This window comes from Panthera onca, chromosome D3 (assembly GCF_046562875.1).
Source record: "Panthera onca isolate mPanOnc1 chromosome D3, mPanOnc1 haplotype 2, whole genome shotgun sequence".
NCBI lineage: Eukaryota > Metazoa > Chordata > Mammalia > Carnivora > Felidae > Panthera > Panthera onca.
In genome coordinates, this window is record NC_138350.1 from 51748339 (window position 1) to 51766018 (window position 17680).

Here is a 17680-nt window from a genome sequence, read left to right on the forward strand (position 1 = left end):
AAATAAGGAAAGAGATTCCTCACCTCCCATATCATACCATTTATTTTAGAAAACTTATAATAAGTTCTTACTCTGTCTCTTTGAAAAATTTGTAAATCCTTTTAAAAGTTAAATTAGGCTTTTGCCACCTTAAGGACCCAAAAATGTCTTTTTCAAGGACCTGGGAAATATCCCATTAAAAAGTAAACACCAAGAAAAATAGCACTGTAGTCTCCCAGTTTCTGTGGAAGGGCATTTATTTTAATAGTTATATACTTATTTTATTTTTCCATTAAAGCAATGATAATTACTACCTCAAAACTATGATTTTATGGGCATTTGTCCTTGATTTGAGAGTTCCCCTAACTTGAGGCTAAAACGATATAGTGAGTTGGTTTAAGGTAAATTTAAAGAAAAATACAGCTATCTTTCAATGGGACCAAAAGATTTGCAATTTGGTAAACTATGGTCAATAAATTTGAAATCACACTTGTATGTTCCTCAAAACCCTAACTGATACATTTAGAGAAAAAAGGGGAGCCTGGGTGGTTCAGTTAAGTGTATGACAGGCTCAGGTCATGATATCAGGGTTGGTGAGTTTGAACCCCACATTGGGCTCTGTGCTGATATTTCAGAGCCTGAAGCCTGCTTGGGTTTCTGTGTCTCCTTCTCACTCTGCAACTCCCCGCTCGGCTCTGTCTCTTGCTCTCTCTAAAAAATGAATAAATATTAAAAAAATTAAATAGAGAGAGAGGAAAAAAAGAAGAAAGAGGAGAAATAAAATATTCTTGTAATCATTGTATAGAATCTATTATTTTTAAATTTAGGTTAGACTTGTTTTCAAATGTTTAAATTACTAAACACAAAACCTAATTAAATATTATCATATGAGAGAGCTGTTTTGATTCTACCTAAAAAGTCACCATAATTCATAGAAAGCTGGTGTATACAAGACTGTGTACAGGTCTTTTATTGAGCACAAAACAGTAGGTCTTGTTATTTTTACAATTGTTTAATATTCATTCATTAATTCATCCATTAATTAATCAATAAATATTCCTTTTTTTAAAACTTCTCTTACACACATATAAATGTATGCAAGTCACAAGTTTTACAGCTCACTGAATTATCACAAAATAAACACACCATGGTAGCCAACGTCCAGACCAAGTACCTTTGAAATTCACTACCTCTCCTTCCCAAAGTCATTACTGTCCTAATTTCTGACCCCAGAAGTTACTGTTTCTTGATATTTGAGTTTTACATAAAGGGAATCACAATATGTAATTATTTTGTGTCACTCTCGCTTTATGGTAGTCCATTGTTTGAATACACCACAATTACTCCATCCAATCTACTGTTTTTGGAATTTGGGATGTGTCCAGTTTGAGACGATTATGAAGAATGTTATTCAGACATTCTTGTATATGTCTTCCGGCGCACACGTGAATGCACTTTGGGGGGCACCCCTAGTTGTGGAACCGCTGGGTTTGCCAGCGTCAGCTGTAGAGAAAATGCAGGCAGCGTTCCGAAACGGTCACACGTTCACACTCCCACGGGAGCTTCCAAAAGCTGCTCCCAGATCCCGGCCAGCTCTGCAGTTTTTACTACTCTGGCAGTGCTCGGTGCCACCTCCTGATGCTTCCGGTACGGTTTTCCCTGATGAGGAGGTGGAACACCTGTCCATCTGTCAGTTGGCCTTTCTGGTACCCTCGTTTGTAAAGTGTTTTCTAGCTTTTTGCCCATTTTTTTAAATTGGGTTGCAAATTATTTTATTTTATTTTATTTTATTTTATTTTATTTTATTTTATTTTATTATTTTTTTTACTGATTTGTAGTCATTCTTTATATGCTCTATATGTCTGGATGCGAGTCCTTTGCCAGTTACATGTGTTGCCAGTTACATGTGCCTCTCCCAATCTGGGTCTCGTCTTTTCATTGCCTAAATGTGTATTTTGACGAACAGAGCTTTTAATTTTAACATTGTCCACCTTATCAATCTTTTTTATGGCTGACGCTTTTTCTGTTCTGTTTAAGAAAACTTCTTTGAGGAACCTGCATGGTTGAATCTTAAGGGTAAGTGTTTGACTTTTGATTTCGGCTCGGGTCATAATCTCACCATTCCTGAGTTGGAGCCCCCACATGGGGCTTTGTGCTGACAGTGCAGAGCCTGCTTGAGATTCTCACTCTCCCCTCTCTCTCTTCCCCTACTCCACTTACTCTCTCTCTTAAAATAAGTAAATGGACTTAAAAAAGAAAAGAAAACAAAAGAAAGGAAAGGAAAGGAAAGGAAAGGAAAGGAAAGGAAAGGAAAGGAAAGGAAAGGAAAGGAAAGGGAAAGGAAAAGAAATCTTCTACCCTAAAATTTTAACCCCCTTCCCCTATTTTACCCATCTCCCCCACCTCCTCCTCTCTGACAACCACCAAATTATTCTCTGTATTTATGATTCTGTTTTGTTTCAATGAACAAATATTCTTATGTAGTTATTATAAGCCAGACACCGATCTAGTGTTAGGAATATAATGATGAATGAGAAAGACATAGAATCCGCCCACATTCTAGTATGGAAGGCATGAAATAAATAACTGAATGTCTACTTTGTTATAAAATACTACTGGGTTTTGAATTATCTATAGATTTTATACTTATATTCATTCTATTCTTCTCATTGGAATGGTTATCATGTTAGTAAATTTTTTTCATAAATGTTTTGATATAGATAATGCATTTTTGGTCAATAAGGTCAATCTGAAAGATTCAAACATGTGGGCATAGACTGTTTTTTAATATATATATTTGTAAAATATAACAGTTAATGTGGGTTTTCAGTATTAGAATTTCAATTGTGTTAACTCAAGGAATACAAGCTACATCTGTTTCTTCTTATCAATGTTGTAACCACTTTTGTTTTAGAGCTTCTATTTAAGTCATCTTTTAATCAGTTCTTATTTAAAGAGCAGAGAACACTTCATTTGTAGTCTTCTCAAAAAAGCACAATTTCTTTCTTCTAAAGAGCTCAGAACAATGATCTTTTAGTCCTGTGTCACTCTGATATAACTGTTTAATTTTGATTTTAGACTGCCTCTTTTCAGAATGAATACAAAAGTTAGAAAAAAAACAATTTTTTATAAACTCATCTTTATTTTTTATTGTCCTTAAAAAAAAGAGGCTCAACCACTGCACCAAATTTAAACTTAGAAAAATAGGTGGGACACAACTTTGCACATATAAATCCTGATTTGGTAGAATTGATTAGTGAAAAACAAACATTTCAGAGCATTTCAGAGAACTGATGGACATATGTAGTGCCACACTACTGCCTTAACTTCAAGTAAGGAAAAGTAATTTTCTTTAAAGAGCTATCTGTCATAGAAGTGAACATAGCTAATGAATTATTTTCTTAATTGCCACTATTTCCACCATTAAGATTTCGTTGCCAAGAAGCCAATTTTAGGAAAGCCTAAACTTTGATCAGATGAAGCTATTTTCTTCTGCTCACCAACTTCAGGTTACCTTGACGTCCTGGATGTATTTCTTCAATTTGCTCCCTACAGTAATTGGGATTTTTGTGATAATTCCAATACAAACTAAGAGACTAGACAAGGAGCTTACAGTATTGATTTCACTCAAGAGAATGATGATCATGTTGGCAAAGAAGTACTATTTCTGTCAGAAATTGCCAATGTAATGACTTGAGAGATTGATTTATAGAACTCTTCCAGAAAAATCAGTAAGACAATTGATTATGCGTATGTGGAAGTTAAGGCATTTTTTGTTTAGCAAAGGTAGGAAGATTGTGCTGAGTCTTCTGAGTTTTATTTATTTATTTATTTATTTATTTATTTTTTATTTTTTAATATATGAAATTTACTGTCAAATTGGTTTCCATACAACACCCAGTGCTCATCCCAAAAGGTGCCCTCCTCAATACCCATCACCCACCCTGCCCTCCCTCCCACCCTGCCCTCCCTCCCACCCCCCATCAACCCTCAATTTGTTCTCAGTTTTTAACAGTCTCTTATGCTTTGGCTCTCTCCCACTCTAGCCTCTTTTTTTTTTTTTTTTTTCCTTCCCCTCCCCCATGGGTTTCTGTTATGTTTCTCAGGATCCACATAAGAGTGAAACCATATGGTATCTGTCTTTCTCTGTATGGCTTATTTCACTTAGCATCACACTCTCCAGTTCCATCCATGTTGCTACAAAAGGCCATATTTCATTTTTTCTCATTGCCACGTAGTATTCCATTGTGTATATAAACCACAATTTCTTTATCCATTCATCAGTTGATGGACATTTAGGCTCTTTCCATAATTTGGCTATTGTTGAGAGTGCCGCTATAAACATTGGGGTACAGGTGCCCCTATGCATCAGTACTCCTGTATCCCTTGGGTAAATTCCTAGCAGTGCTATTGCTGGGTCATAGGGTAGGTCTATTTTTAATTTTTTCAGGAACCTCCACACTGCTTTCCAGAGCGGCTGCACCAATTTGCATTCCCACCAACAGTGCAAGAGGGTTCCTGTTTCTCCACATCCTCTCCAGCATCTATAGTCTCCTGATTTCTTCATTTTGGCCACTCTGACTGGCGTGAGGTGATATCTGAGTGTGGTTTTGATTTGTATTTCCCTGATAAGGAGCGACGTTGAACATCTTTTCATGTGCCTGTTGGCCATCCGGATGTCTTCTTTAGAGAAGTGTCTATTCATGTTTTCTGCCCATTTCTTCACTGGGTTATTTGTTTTTCGGGTGTGGAGTTTGATGAGCTCTTTATAGATTTTGGATACTAGCCCTTTGTCCGTTGTGTCATTTGCAAATATCTTTTCCCATTCCGTTGGTTGCCTTTTAGTTTTGTTGGTTGTTTCCTTTGCTGTGCAGAAGCTTTTTATCTTCATAAGGTCCCAGTAATTCACTTTTGCTTTTAATTCCCTTGCCTTTGGGGATGTGCCGAGTAAGAGATTGCTACGGCTGAGGTCAGAGAGGTCTTTTCCTGCTTTCTCCTCTAAGGTTTTTTTTTTTTTTTTTTTTAACGTTTATTTATTTTTCAGACAGAGAGAGACACAGCATGAAAGGGGGAGGGGCAGAGAGAGAGGGAAACACAGAATCGGAAGCAGGCTCCAGCCTCTGAGCCATCAGCCCAGAGCCCGACGCGGGGCTCGAACCCGCGGACCGCGAGATCGTGACCTGAGCCGAAGTCGGACGCTTAACCGACTGAGCCACCCAGGCGCCCCTCCTCTAAGGTTTTGATGGTTTCCTGTCTCACATTCAGGTCCTTTATCCATTTTGAGTTTATTTTTGTGAATGGTGTGAGAAAGTGGTCTAGTTTCAACCTTCTGCATGTTGCTGTCCAGTTATCCCAGCACCATTTGTTAAAGAGACTGTCTTTTTTCCATTGGATGTTCTTTCCTGCTTTGTCAAAGATGAGTTGGCCATACGTTTGTGGGTCTAGTTTTGGGGTTTCTATTCTATTCCATTGGTCTATGTGTCTGTTTTTATGCCAATACCATGCTGACTTGATGATGACAGCTTTGTAGTAGAGGCTAAAGTCTGGGATTGTGATGCCTCCTGCTTTGGTCTTCTTCTTCAAAATTACTTTGGCTATTCGGGGCCTTTTGTGGTTCCATATGAATTTTAGGATTGCTTGTTCTAGTTTCGAGAAGAATGCTGGTGCAATTTTGATTGGGATTGCATTGAATGTGTAGATAGCTTTGGGTAGTATTGACATTTTGACAATATTTATTCTTCCAATCCATGAGCAGGGAATGTCTTTCCATTTCTTTATATCTTCTTCAATTACCTGCATAAGCTTTCTATAGTTTTCAGCATACAGATCTTTTACATCTTTGGTTAGATTTATTCCTAGGTATTTTATGCTTCTTGGTGCAATTGTGAATGGGATCAGTTTCTTCATTTGTCTTTCTGTTGCTTCATTGTTAGTGTATAAGAATGCAACTGATTTCTGCACATTGATTTTGTATCCTGCAACTTTGCTGAATTCATGTATCAGTTCTAGCAGACTTTTGGTGGAGTCTATCGGATTTTCCATGTATAATATCATGTCATCTGCAAAAAGCGAAAGCTTGACTTCATCTTTGCCAATTTTGATGCCTTTGATTTCCTTTTGTTGTCTGATTGCTGATGCTAGAACTTCCAGCACTATATTAAACAGCAGCGGTGACAGTGGGCATCCCTGTCGTGTTCCTGATCTCAGGGAAAAAGCTCTCAGTTTTTCCCCGTTGAGGATGATGTTAGCTGTGGGCTTTTCATAAATGGCCTTTATGATCTTTAAGTATGTTCCTTCTATCCCGACTTTCTCAAGGGTTTTTATTAAGAAAGGGTGCTGGATTTTGTCAAAGGCCTTTTCTGCATCGATTGACAGGATCATATGGTTCTTCTCTTTTTTTTTTGTTAATGTGATGTATCACGTTGATCGATTTGCGAATGTTGAACCAGCCCTGCATCCCAGGAATGAATCCCACTTGATCATGGTGAATAATTCTTTTTATATGCTGTTGAATTCGATTTGCTAGTATCTTATTAAGAATTTTTGCATCCATATTCATCAGGGATATTGGCCTGTAGTTCTCTTTTTTTACTGGGTCTCTGTCTGGTTTAGGAATCAAAGTAATACTGGCTTCATAGAATGAGTCTGGAAGTTTTCCTTCCCTTTCTATTTCTTGGAATAGCTTGAGAAGGATAGGTATTATCTCTGCTTTAAACGTCTGGTAGAACTCCCCTGGGAAGCCATCTGGTCCTGGACTCTTATTTGTTGGGAGATTTTTGATAACCGATTCAATTTCTTCGCTGGTTATGGGTCTGTTCAAGCTTTCTATTTCCTCCTGATTGAGTTTTGGAAGAGTGTGGGTGTTTAGAAATTTGTCCATTTCTTCCAGGTTGTCCAATTTGCTGGCATATAATTTTTCATAGTATTCCCTGATAATTGTTTGTATCTCTGAGGGATTGGTTGTAATCATTCCATTTTCATTCATGATTTTATCTATTTGGGTCATCTCCCTTTTCTTTTTGAGAAGCCTGGCTAGAGGTTTGTCAATTTTGTTTATTTTTTCAAAAAACCAACTCTTGGTTTCGTTGATCTGCTCTACAGTTTTTTTAGATTCTATATTGTTTATTTCTGCTCTGATCTTTATGATTTCTCTTCTTCTGCTGGGTTTAGGCTGCCTTTGCTGTTCTGCTTCTATTTCCTTTAGGTGTGCTGTTAGATTTTGTATTTGGGATTTTTCTTGTTTCTTGAGATAGGCCTGGATTGCAATGTATTTTCCTCTCAGGACTGCCTTCGCTGCATCCCAAAGCGTTTGGATTGTTGTATTTTCATTTTCGTTTGTTTCCATATATGTTTTAATTTCTTCTCTAATTGCCTGGTTGACCCACTCATTCGTTAGTAGGGTGTTCTTTAACCTCCATGCTTTTGGAGGTTTTCCAGACTTTTTCCTGTGGTTGATTTCAAGCTTCATAGCATTGTGGTCTGAAAGTATGCATGGTATAATTTCAATTCTTGTAAACTTATGAAGGGCTGTTTTGTGACCCAGTATATGATCTATCTTGGAGAATGTTCCATGTGCACTCGAGAAGAAAGTATATTCTGTTGCTTTGGGATGCAGAGTTCTAAATATATCTGTCAAGTCCATCTGATCCAATGTATCATTCAGGGCCCTTGTTTCTTTATTGACTGTGTGTCTAGATGATCTATCCATTTCTGTAAGTGGGGTGTTAAAGTCCCCTGCAATGACCACATTCTTATCAATAAGGTTGCTTATGTTTATGAGTAATTGTTTTATATATCTGGGGGCTCGGGTATTTGGCGCATAGACATTTATAATAGTTAGCTCTTCCTGGTGGATAGACCCTGTGATTATTATATAATGCCCTTCTTCATCTCTTGTTACAGCCTTTAATTTAAAGTCTAGTTTGTCTGATATAAGTATGGCTACTCCAGCTTTCTTTTGGCTTCCAGGAGCATGATAAATAGTTCTCCATCCCCTCACTCTCAATCTAAAGGTGTCCTCAGATCTAAAATGAGTCTCTTGTAGACAGCAAATAGATGGGTCTTGCTTTTTTATCCATTCTGATACCCTATGTCTTTTAGTTGGCGCATTTAATCCATTTACATTCAGTGTTATTATAGAAAGATATGGGTTTAGAGTCATTGTGTTGTCTGTATGTTTTATGCTTGTAGTGATGTCTCTGGTACTTTGTCTCACAGGATCCCCCTTAGGATCTCTTGTAGGGCTGGTTTCGTGGTGACAAATTCCTTCAGTTTTTGTTTGTTTGGGAAGACCTTTATCTCTCCTTCTATTCTAAATGACAGATTTGCTGGATAAAGGATTCTCGGCTGCATATTTTTTCTGTTTAGCACACTGTAGATATCGTGCCAAGCCTTTCTGGCCTGCCAAGTTTCAAAGGAGAGATCAGTCACGAGTCTTATAGGTCTCCCTTTATATGTGAGGGCACGTTTATCCCTTGCTGCTTTCAGAATTTTCTCTTTATCCTTGTATTTTGCCAGTTTCACTATGATATGTCGTGCAGAAGATCGATTCAAGTTACGTCTGAAGGGAGTTCTCTGTGCCTCTTGGATTTCAATGCCTTTTTCCTTCCCCAGTTCAGGGAAGTTCTCAGCTATAATTTGTTCAAGTACCCCTTCAGCACCTTTCCCTCTCTCTTCCTCCTCTGGGATACCAATTATGCGTATATTATTTTTTTTTAGTGTATCACTTAGTTCTCTAATTTTCCCCTCATACTCCTGGATTTTTTTCTCTCTCTTTCTTTCAGCTTCCTCTTTCTCCATAACTTTATCTTCTAGTTCACCTATTCTCTCCTCTGCCTCTTCAAGCCGAGCCATCGTGGATTCCATTTTGTTTTGCATTTCGTTTAAAGCGTTTTTCAACTCCTCGTGACTGTTCCTTAGTCCCTCGATCTTTGTGGCAAGAGATTCTCTGCTGTCCTGTATACTGTTTTCAAGCCCAGCGATTAATTTTATGACTATTATTCTAAATTCACTTTCTGTTATATTATTTAAATCCTTTTTGATCAGTTCATTAGCTGTTGTTATTTCCTGGAGATTCTTCTGAGGGGAATTCTTCCGTTTGGTCATTTTGGAGAGTCCCTGGCGTGGTGAGGACCTGCAGTGCACTTCCCCTGTGCTGTGGTGTATAACTGGAGTTAGTGGGCGGGGCCGCAGTCCGACCCGATGTCTGCCCCCAGCCCACTGCTGGGGCCACAGTCAGACTGGTGTGTGCCTTCTCTTCCCCTCTCCTAGGGGCGGGATTCACTGTGGGGTGGCGTGTCCCGTCTGGGCTACTTGCACACTGCCAGGCTTGTGTTGCTGGGGATCTGGCGTATTAGCTGGGGTGGGTAGGCAAGGTGCACGGGGGCTGGAGGGGCAGGCTTAGCTCGCTTCTCCTTAGGTGATCCACTTCAGGAGGAGCCCTGTGGCAGCGGGAGGGAGTCAGATCCGCTGCCGGAGGTTTGGCTCCGCAGAAGCACAGAGTTGGGTGTTTGCGCGGAGCGAGCAAGTTCCCTGGCAGGAACTGGTTCCCTTTGGGATTTTGGCTGGGGGATGGGCGGGGGAGATGGCGCTGGCGCCTTTGTTCCCCGCCAAGCTGAGCTCTGCCGTCCGGGGGCTCAGCAGCTCTCCCTCCCTTTGTCCTCCAGCCTTCCCGCTTTCCGAGCAGAGCTGTTCACTTATGACCTCCCAGACGCTAAGTCGCGCTTGCTGTCGGAACACAGTCTGTCCGGCCCCTCCGCTTTTGCCAGCCAGACTCGGGGGCTCTGCTTGGCCGGCGAGCCGCCCCTCCGCCCCGGCTCCCTCCCGCCAGTCCGTGGAGTGCGCACCGCCTCGCCGCCCTTCCTACCCTCTTCCGTGGGCCTCTAGTCTGCGCTTGACTCCGGAGACTCCCTTCTGCTAATCCTCTGGCAGTTTTCTGGGTTCTTTAGGCAGGTGTAGGTGGAATCTAAGTGATCGGCAGGACGCGCTGTGAGCCCCGCGTCCTCCTACGCCTCCATCTTCCGGAACCTCCTCTTCTGAGTTTTACAACATGACACACTGTATATTAAAGTCTAAATCGGTGTGATCCGGAGAGCTTTAGTCATTTAGGAAATCTTCATGGAGAAGGTAAGACCACATGCGGCTAAAGGAGAAGCAGGAGATGGGGGGCAGGTAGGTGAAATAGATAAAGGGGCTTAAGAGGCACAAACTTCTAGTTATAAAATAAGTCACAGAGATGAAAACTACAGCATATGGAATATAGCCGATAACGTGGTAATAACGTATAACAACAACCACTGCACTTATAGCGGCAAGCCCTGAGTAATATATAGAGATGATGAATCAATATTTGTACACCTTAAAACTAATATAACCTTGCATGTTAATTGTAGTCCAATACATTTTTAAATAAAAATTAAATGATCTTAAAAAAAAAAAAAGAATCAGTAGACCAAAGTATTATAAATATCAGAGGACATAGCAGTGGTAACAAAATGTGAAAGCATAAGAAACCCGGAGCATTGGGTTTGTGTAGAAAAGTGGTGGTTGTTTTAAAAACAGGGTTAGAATTCTGCATAAAATGCTAAGAAACTTAATGTAATACATAGGAATAGAAAACTTGATTTTTTTTTTTTTTTATTTTTTAGCTGGGGAATTAATTTAGAAGATAAACGTGTGTTAAAGGATATCCAAGTGATACTTCTAAATAATGACTCATGACCAAAAGTTTATTCTTTCTATTTCTCTAAGAGCATGTAGTAACTGTGCTCTTTGCCTATTGGGAGGCCCGCCATATCGTGATGGAGCCAGCTAAGTGGGCGGGGTCCCATTCTGCCTTTTGGAAAGTAAATTCATTGGGATAAACGAGTTCTATTTCGGGCTTTAGCCACAGGCTAAGAATTTGGGTATCCTGAGGATGGGCACACGGACTCTGTCTGGGAACTCAGAGCTTGGAGCTGCAGTGCAAAGTCCTAAGTCCACAGCACAGTCATTGTCCGCTCTGGCACTCAGAAGGCAAGTATTTTAGAATAAATGCTTCAGTCAAAAATGAATTTGGCGAGGGCCCATGCGTCGCTCAGTCCCTTAAGCGACTGACTCTTGGTTTTGGCTCAGGTCATGATCTCATGGTTTGTGAGTTTTGAGCCCTGCCTTGGGCTCCACGCTGACAGCACAGGGCCTGCTTGGGATTCTCTCTCTGCCTCTGTCTCTGCCCTTCCCCTGCCCTTCCCCTTCCCTCTCTCTCTTTCTCTCCCTCCCTCCCTCCCTCAAAAATAAATAAACTTAAAATTTTTGGAAAAAGAAGCAATCAATATGAGTGAAAAATCCAGAGATTTTAGAGAAGAAAAAAAAAAAGTCCCCAAACATGAACAGGAATATGAAAAATATGGAGAGGTTTGATAGCACGTGTGCAAAAACGGATAGTGGAGACAAACTCTGTTCAGTATAATGCTGGTGAACTAAAGGATAAATAAATCTTGTTAACTTAGAAACTTTCACAGATAGGAAAACCTTTCTTGCCAGAATAGTATTTCTACACTGCTCTGATATGTTAAACTGGTGAAAAATATTCCTGATCTTGTATCCCCAGAGTGGAATGAAACCAGAAGAAATCTCTAAAAGGCAATGTCTCCATCTCCATAATAGCTATGCATTTACAATTTCACCATTTTCTGTTCATCAACGCAGTCAGAACTTTATATTAGTTCATGCAGAGAGCCTCATTCCCCTCAAGTCTTGGCACAAGAATCTGGACTTATCTTTGTGTTGCATAAAGGTTTTCCTGACAGACTGTTACCCTAGGGGAATCCAATATTCCAAATGTAAGGCCCTGGATTGAACCACCTGGTCTCAATTTCAAAACCTTCAAGTTAATATCTGTAAAAAATTCAAAGTTTTGGATAACAAATTGTACAGGCTAAACTTTCCAAGATTCAGAAAGGAAATAAGAAAAGGGGAAAAAAAATCATTCATTTAACAAATAGTTGTTGAGCTTGATTAGCATAGAAATAGTCCTCCCATATAAACCTCATATGTATCTCATCTTACAAGGTTTCTCCTCTGGTCAGTTTTTGATATTTGCTATTAGAGTCCTGATTACATGCCAGAAATTTCCATTTAGGTTGAAACAGAATTTTATAAATATGACTCGTGTCCATGACCAATTTGGAAAGCAGGGAGTAATACATCCATAGGGGAAAATTTTTCATGGGGCTACAGAGGGAAGGAAGTCACTAAGAGGTAGCACAAAGGTTCACCTTTCAAGATGCATGGCCTACCTCAGAGGTGAGGACAGGACATCCCAAGCCATCTTGTAGACTGAGATATGGAATTGAGCATCCTTTCAGTTACTTCGCTGCACGTCTCTGAAGTATTCAAAGAAATAGCACATCTGAAGGTTATGAAGCTAGAGATTTGGGGACTGCAACGCTACCCTCGGGCATTGAGACTGCAGGAGAGATGTAGAGGAAGCTCTTCTCCCATCTGTCACCCAGCACACAAGAGAAATGAAGGAGCACATTTCTCATTTCAGATGTAGAGACCATAAAAGAAATACTTCAAATTTAGATCATTGCTTCGTGTTTAGCATTCCTGCACATGTATCACTTTGGTCCTATCAAACCTGATTGAATACTCAAAAATAAAATCCTCAAGTATGACTAGTCGAGAATGTCTAGTTAAGGAAAAGCAATTTATTGTTTACCTCAGTCTTGCGTGTACGCAGAACTAAGTTTAAATCGTGTTTGCTTTAATAACTTTTAAACTTTTAAGCTTTAAAGTTTAAACTTTAAACTTTCAAACTTTTAACTTCTGAGTTGAAATATAGTTAAAATGTGATGAATGTAACTGACTATACAGTTGTTGATGATGCAGATGGAATGAAATTATTAGAAATTTTCCAAAATGGTAGAAACATCCTGAATTAAGAAAATGTAGGACTTCTGGGAAAGGTGGCAGTGTAAGGGAGGACCCTACCCTGACCTTTTCCCATGGATACAACTAGATAACACCCACATTAGCATAAATAACTTAGAAAATGACCCAAAGGCTGGCAGAACAGACTCTCCACAGCTACATAGAGAGAGGCCACATCAAAAATGGTAGGAAGGGCTGAGACGCAGTCGGGAACCGAGCTGACCTTTTATTCAACATAGTACTGGAAGTCCTAGCCACAGGAATCAGACAATGGACAGAAACAAAAGGCCTCCAAATTGGTAAAGAAGAAGTAAAACTCACTATTTGCAGATGACTTAATACCATGTATAAAAAAACCCTAAGGAATCACCAAAAAACTACCGGAACCACTATTGGAATTCAGTAAGGCCACAGGATATAAAATCAATGTAAAGAAATCGCTTGCATTTCTATACACAAATAATGAAGCAGCAGAAAGAGAAATTAAGAAAGCAATTCAATTTACAATTGCACCCAAAAGAATAAAATACCTAAGACTAAACTTAATCAAGGAGGTGAAAGACCTGTACTCTGAAAACTATAAAACATTGATATAAGAAATTAAAGATAACACCAACAAATGGAAAAATATTCCATGCTTATAGATTGGGAAACAAAATATTGCTAAAAAGTCCATACTATCCAATGCAATCCCTATCAAAATACAAACATCATTTATCACAGAACTAGAAAAAATAATTCTAAAATTGGTATGGAGGCACAAAAGATCCCAAAAGTCTTGAAAAAGAAGAACAAGGGGTGCCTGGGTGGCTCAGCTGGTTAAGTGTCTTTCTCTTGATTTTGACTGAGCCCATATTGGGCTCTGGACTGACAGCACAAAGCCTGCTTGGGATTCTCTCTCTCCGTCTCTCTCTGCCCCTACCCTGTTCTCTCTCTCTCTCCTTCTCTCTCTCTTTTTCAAAATAAATGAAAAAAAAATTTAAAAGGAAAAAGGAGAGCAAACATAGAGGTATCACAATCCCAAATTTCGAGGTGTACAATAAAGCTGTAGTATGGTACTGACACAAAAATAGCACATCGATCAATAGAACAGAATAGAGAGCTCAGAAATAAACCCACAATTAAATGTTTATGTTTGTTGGTCAAATATGTTTATATTTGACAAAACAGGAAAGGCTATCCAATGGGAAAAAGACAGTCTCTTCAACAAATGGTGTTGGGAAAACTGGATAGCTACCTGCAAAAGAATGAAACGAGACCACTATCTATCACCATACACAAAAATAAACTCAAAATGGATTAAAGACCTAAATATGAGACCTGAAACCATAAATCCTAGAAGAGAGCACGGACAGTAGTTTCTGTGACATTGTCCATAGCAAAATACTTCTAGGCATGTCTCCTGAGGCCAGGGAAACAAAAGCAAAAATAAACTGTAGGGACAACATCAAACTAAAAAGCTACTGCACAGCAAAGGACATAATCAACAAAGCATTAAGACAACCTACTGATTTCTACCAAATATTTAAAGAGGAGTTAATACCTATTTTTCTCAAACTATTCCAAAAATGGAAAGAAAACTTCCAAGTTAATTCTATGAGATCAGCATTACTCTGATACCAAAACCAGACAAAGACATTATAGCAGAAAAGAGAGTAATACAAGCCAATATCTCTGATGAATATTGATGCAAAAATCCTCAACAAAATAATAGCAAACTGAATCCAACAATACATTTAAAAAATTAATTCACCATGATCAAAAGGAATTTATTTCCAGGATGCCAGTGTAGTTCAATATTCACAAATCAATCAGTGTGATGCCTCGCATCAACAAGAGAAAGAATAAAATCCATATGATCATTTCAGTAGAAGCAGAAAAAGCATTTGCCAAAGTACAACATCCATTCATGATAAAAAACACTCAACAAAGTAGGTTAAGAGGAAACATAGCTCAACATAAAAAGGTTTTATATGAAAAACCTATAGCTAACATCATTCTCACTGGGAAAAAATAAAGCTTTTCCCCTAAGGTTTTTGCATTAAATTAACCTAACACTTAGTGGCTTAACATAACATTTTTACTGCACCATTTCTGTGAGTCAGGAACCTAGGCATAGTTTGTCTTGTTCCTCTGGCTCTGGGCCTCTCACAAGGCTGCAATGAAGGTGTTGGACAAAACTGTAGTCTTACTTTTAAAATTATTTTTAGTAGTTTTATTGAGGCACAATTTACACACAACTGTATATATTAAATGTGTACAGGTTGATCAGTTTAGACGTAAGCAAACACCTGTGATACCATGATTGCAATTAAGGTAAATATACACATCACCTCCAAAAATTATCTCATGTCCCTGTTTCTGTTTTTATTTTTGCAGCAAGAACAGTTAACACGTGATCTACCCCCTTAACCACATTTTGAAGCTCACAATACCTTTATTGCGAACTGTAGGTAATGTGTTGTATGGTAGAATTCTGGAACTTAGTAATCTAGCATAGCAGACACTATGTCCTTTGAAAAACAGCTGTCCATATCCCCCTCATCTCAGTCCCTGTTACTATAGTGTTCTCTGCCTCTATGAGTTTGACCATTTTAGATACCTCACACGAGTGGAATCATACAGTGTTTGTCCTTCTATGCCTGGCTTATTTCACTTACCGTAATGTCCTCCAGCTTCATCCGTGTTGCTGAAAATGGCAGGATTTCCTTCCTTTTTTATGCCTGAAAGATATTTTATTGTATGTATATACCATATTATCTTTACTTATTGGTTGACACATACAAGTCATTTCCATATATTGGCTATTGTGAATAATACTGCACTGAACATGGAAAAGAGACATGGTGTCTCTTTAAGATTTGATTTCAGTTCTTTCGAATATACACTCAAAAGAGGGAATATTGGATCATATGGTAGTTCTATTTTTAATTTTTTAAGAACCCTCCCTACTGCCTTCCAAGGCTGCCACAGCATTTTATGTTCCCACAAACAGTATACAACTGATTTACAATAGCATCAAAAAAAATATGATACTTAGGAAAAACTTAACCAAAGAAGTGAAAGATTTCTAAACTAAAAACTATAAATATTTATAAAAGAAATTAAAGGAAACACAACTGAATGGAAAGATATTCCCTGTTTATGAACTGGAAGATTTAATATTGTTACTGTCCATACCACCTAAAGTGATCTATAGATTCAATGCTACCCCTATTAAAATCCCAATGGTATATTGTACATAAATGAAAAAAAAAAACAGATTTCATATGGAATGATAAAAGTCCCAGTGTAGCCAAAGTAATCTTGAGAAAAGCTTGAGGCAGCACACTCCCTGATTTCAAAGTTATAGAGCTATAGTAATTAAAACAGTATGGCACTGGCATAAAGATACACATAGAGCCCAATGGAACAGGTTAGAGAGTCTAGGAATCAGCTCATCCATATAAGGTCAGCTGATCTTTGACAAAACTTGATCTTTGACAAGAGAGCCAAGAATACACAACTGAGAAAGGACAGTTTCCAATAAGTGGGATAGAAAAAACTCTGGATATCCACATGCAAAAATAAATAAACAAAATTGGACCACAAGATTGCACAAAAATCTACTCAAATTGGGAGTGCCTGGGTGGCTCAGTTGGTTAAGCATCCTACTTTTGCTCAGGTCATGATCTCACAGTTTGTGGGTTCAAGCTCCATATTGGGCTCTATGCTGATAGCTCAGACCTGGAGACTGCTTCAGATTCTGTGTCTCCCTCTCTCTTTCTATCCCCCCCCCCCACTCATGCTCTGTCTCTGTCTGTCTCCCAAAAATAAATAAAACATTAAAAAGTTGTTTTAAAACTCAAATGGACTAAGAACTAAAATGTAAGGCCCAAAGCTGTAAAATTCTTGGAAGAAAACAAAAAGTAAAAGCTTCTTGACATTAGTCTTAGCAATGATGTTATTGGAGGACATCAAAATAAATCACAGGCAATAAAAGCAAAAATACACATCAAACAAAAAAGTTTCTGCACAGCAAAGAAAACAATAAACAAACTGAATGGCAAACTATGGGATGGAAGAAAATATTTGTAAGCCATGTACCTGATAAGAGATTAATATCCAAAATATATAAGGAAATCCTACAACTCAATAGCAACAAACAAACAAAAAATAACTTAAAAATGGGGAAAAGACTTGAACAGACATTCCTCCAAAAATGGCATCCAAATGGCCAACAGGTATACGAAAAGATGTTCAACGTCATTAATTATCAGGGAAATGCAAATGAAAACCACAATAAGACACTACTTTATGCTGTTAAGATGGCAATTAATCCTGTGAAGATATAGTCTTGTTTTAAGACTTGAATTGGAGTGAATTCACAATAATGGTTTTGATAAGATTCAGTGCCTCACAAGCTTTTGGCTTCAGATCCTTGTTTCCCTGCCATGGAGAACATACTACTATGTAAGCAAAGGGGAGAGGGAAAATAAGTAACAAAACAGAAGTCACTATATTCTTTAATTTGATCTAGGAACCAACATCCTATAATTTTTGCCATGTGCTAGTCATAAAAAGTAGGTCACTAAGCCTATACTTTACACAAGGGCGTAAATACCAGTAGACAGAGATCACTGGGAGCTATTTTAGATTCAGCCTACCATATATTAGAAAATAAATCTGTGCTTCACTGAATCTTAGGAATAAAACTACGCATACTTTTTCAGAGTTTTTTTTTTTTTTTTTTTTTTTTTTACTTATTTGTAGGTTTTCTTTAAAAATTACTGCTCAACTACTTTCCACA

General features: G+C 38.4%; 1 pseudogene; it reads left to right on the plus strand.

The window, feature by feature from the left end:
• The first annotated feature begins 1376 nt into the window (after positions 1-1376).
• LOC132664994 (sterol-4-alpha-carboxylate 3-dehydrogenase, decarboxylating-like) overlaps positions 1377-17680 on the plus strand; it is a 31007-nt pseudogene continuing 14703 nt past the window's right edge.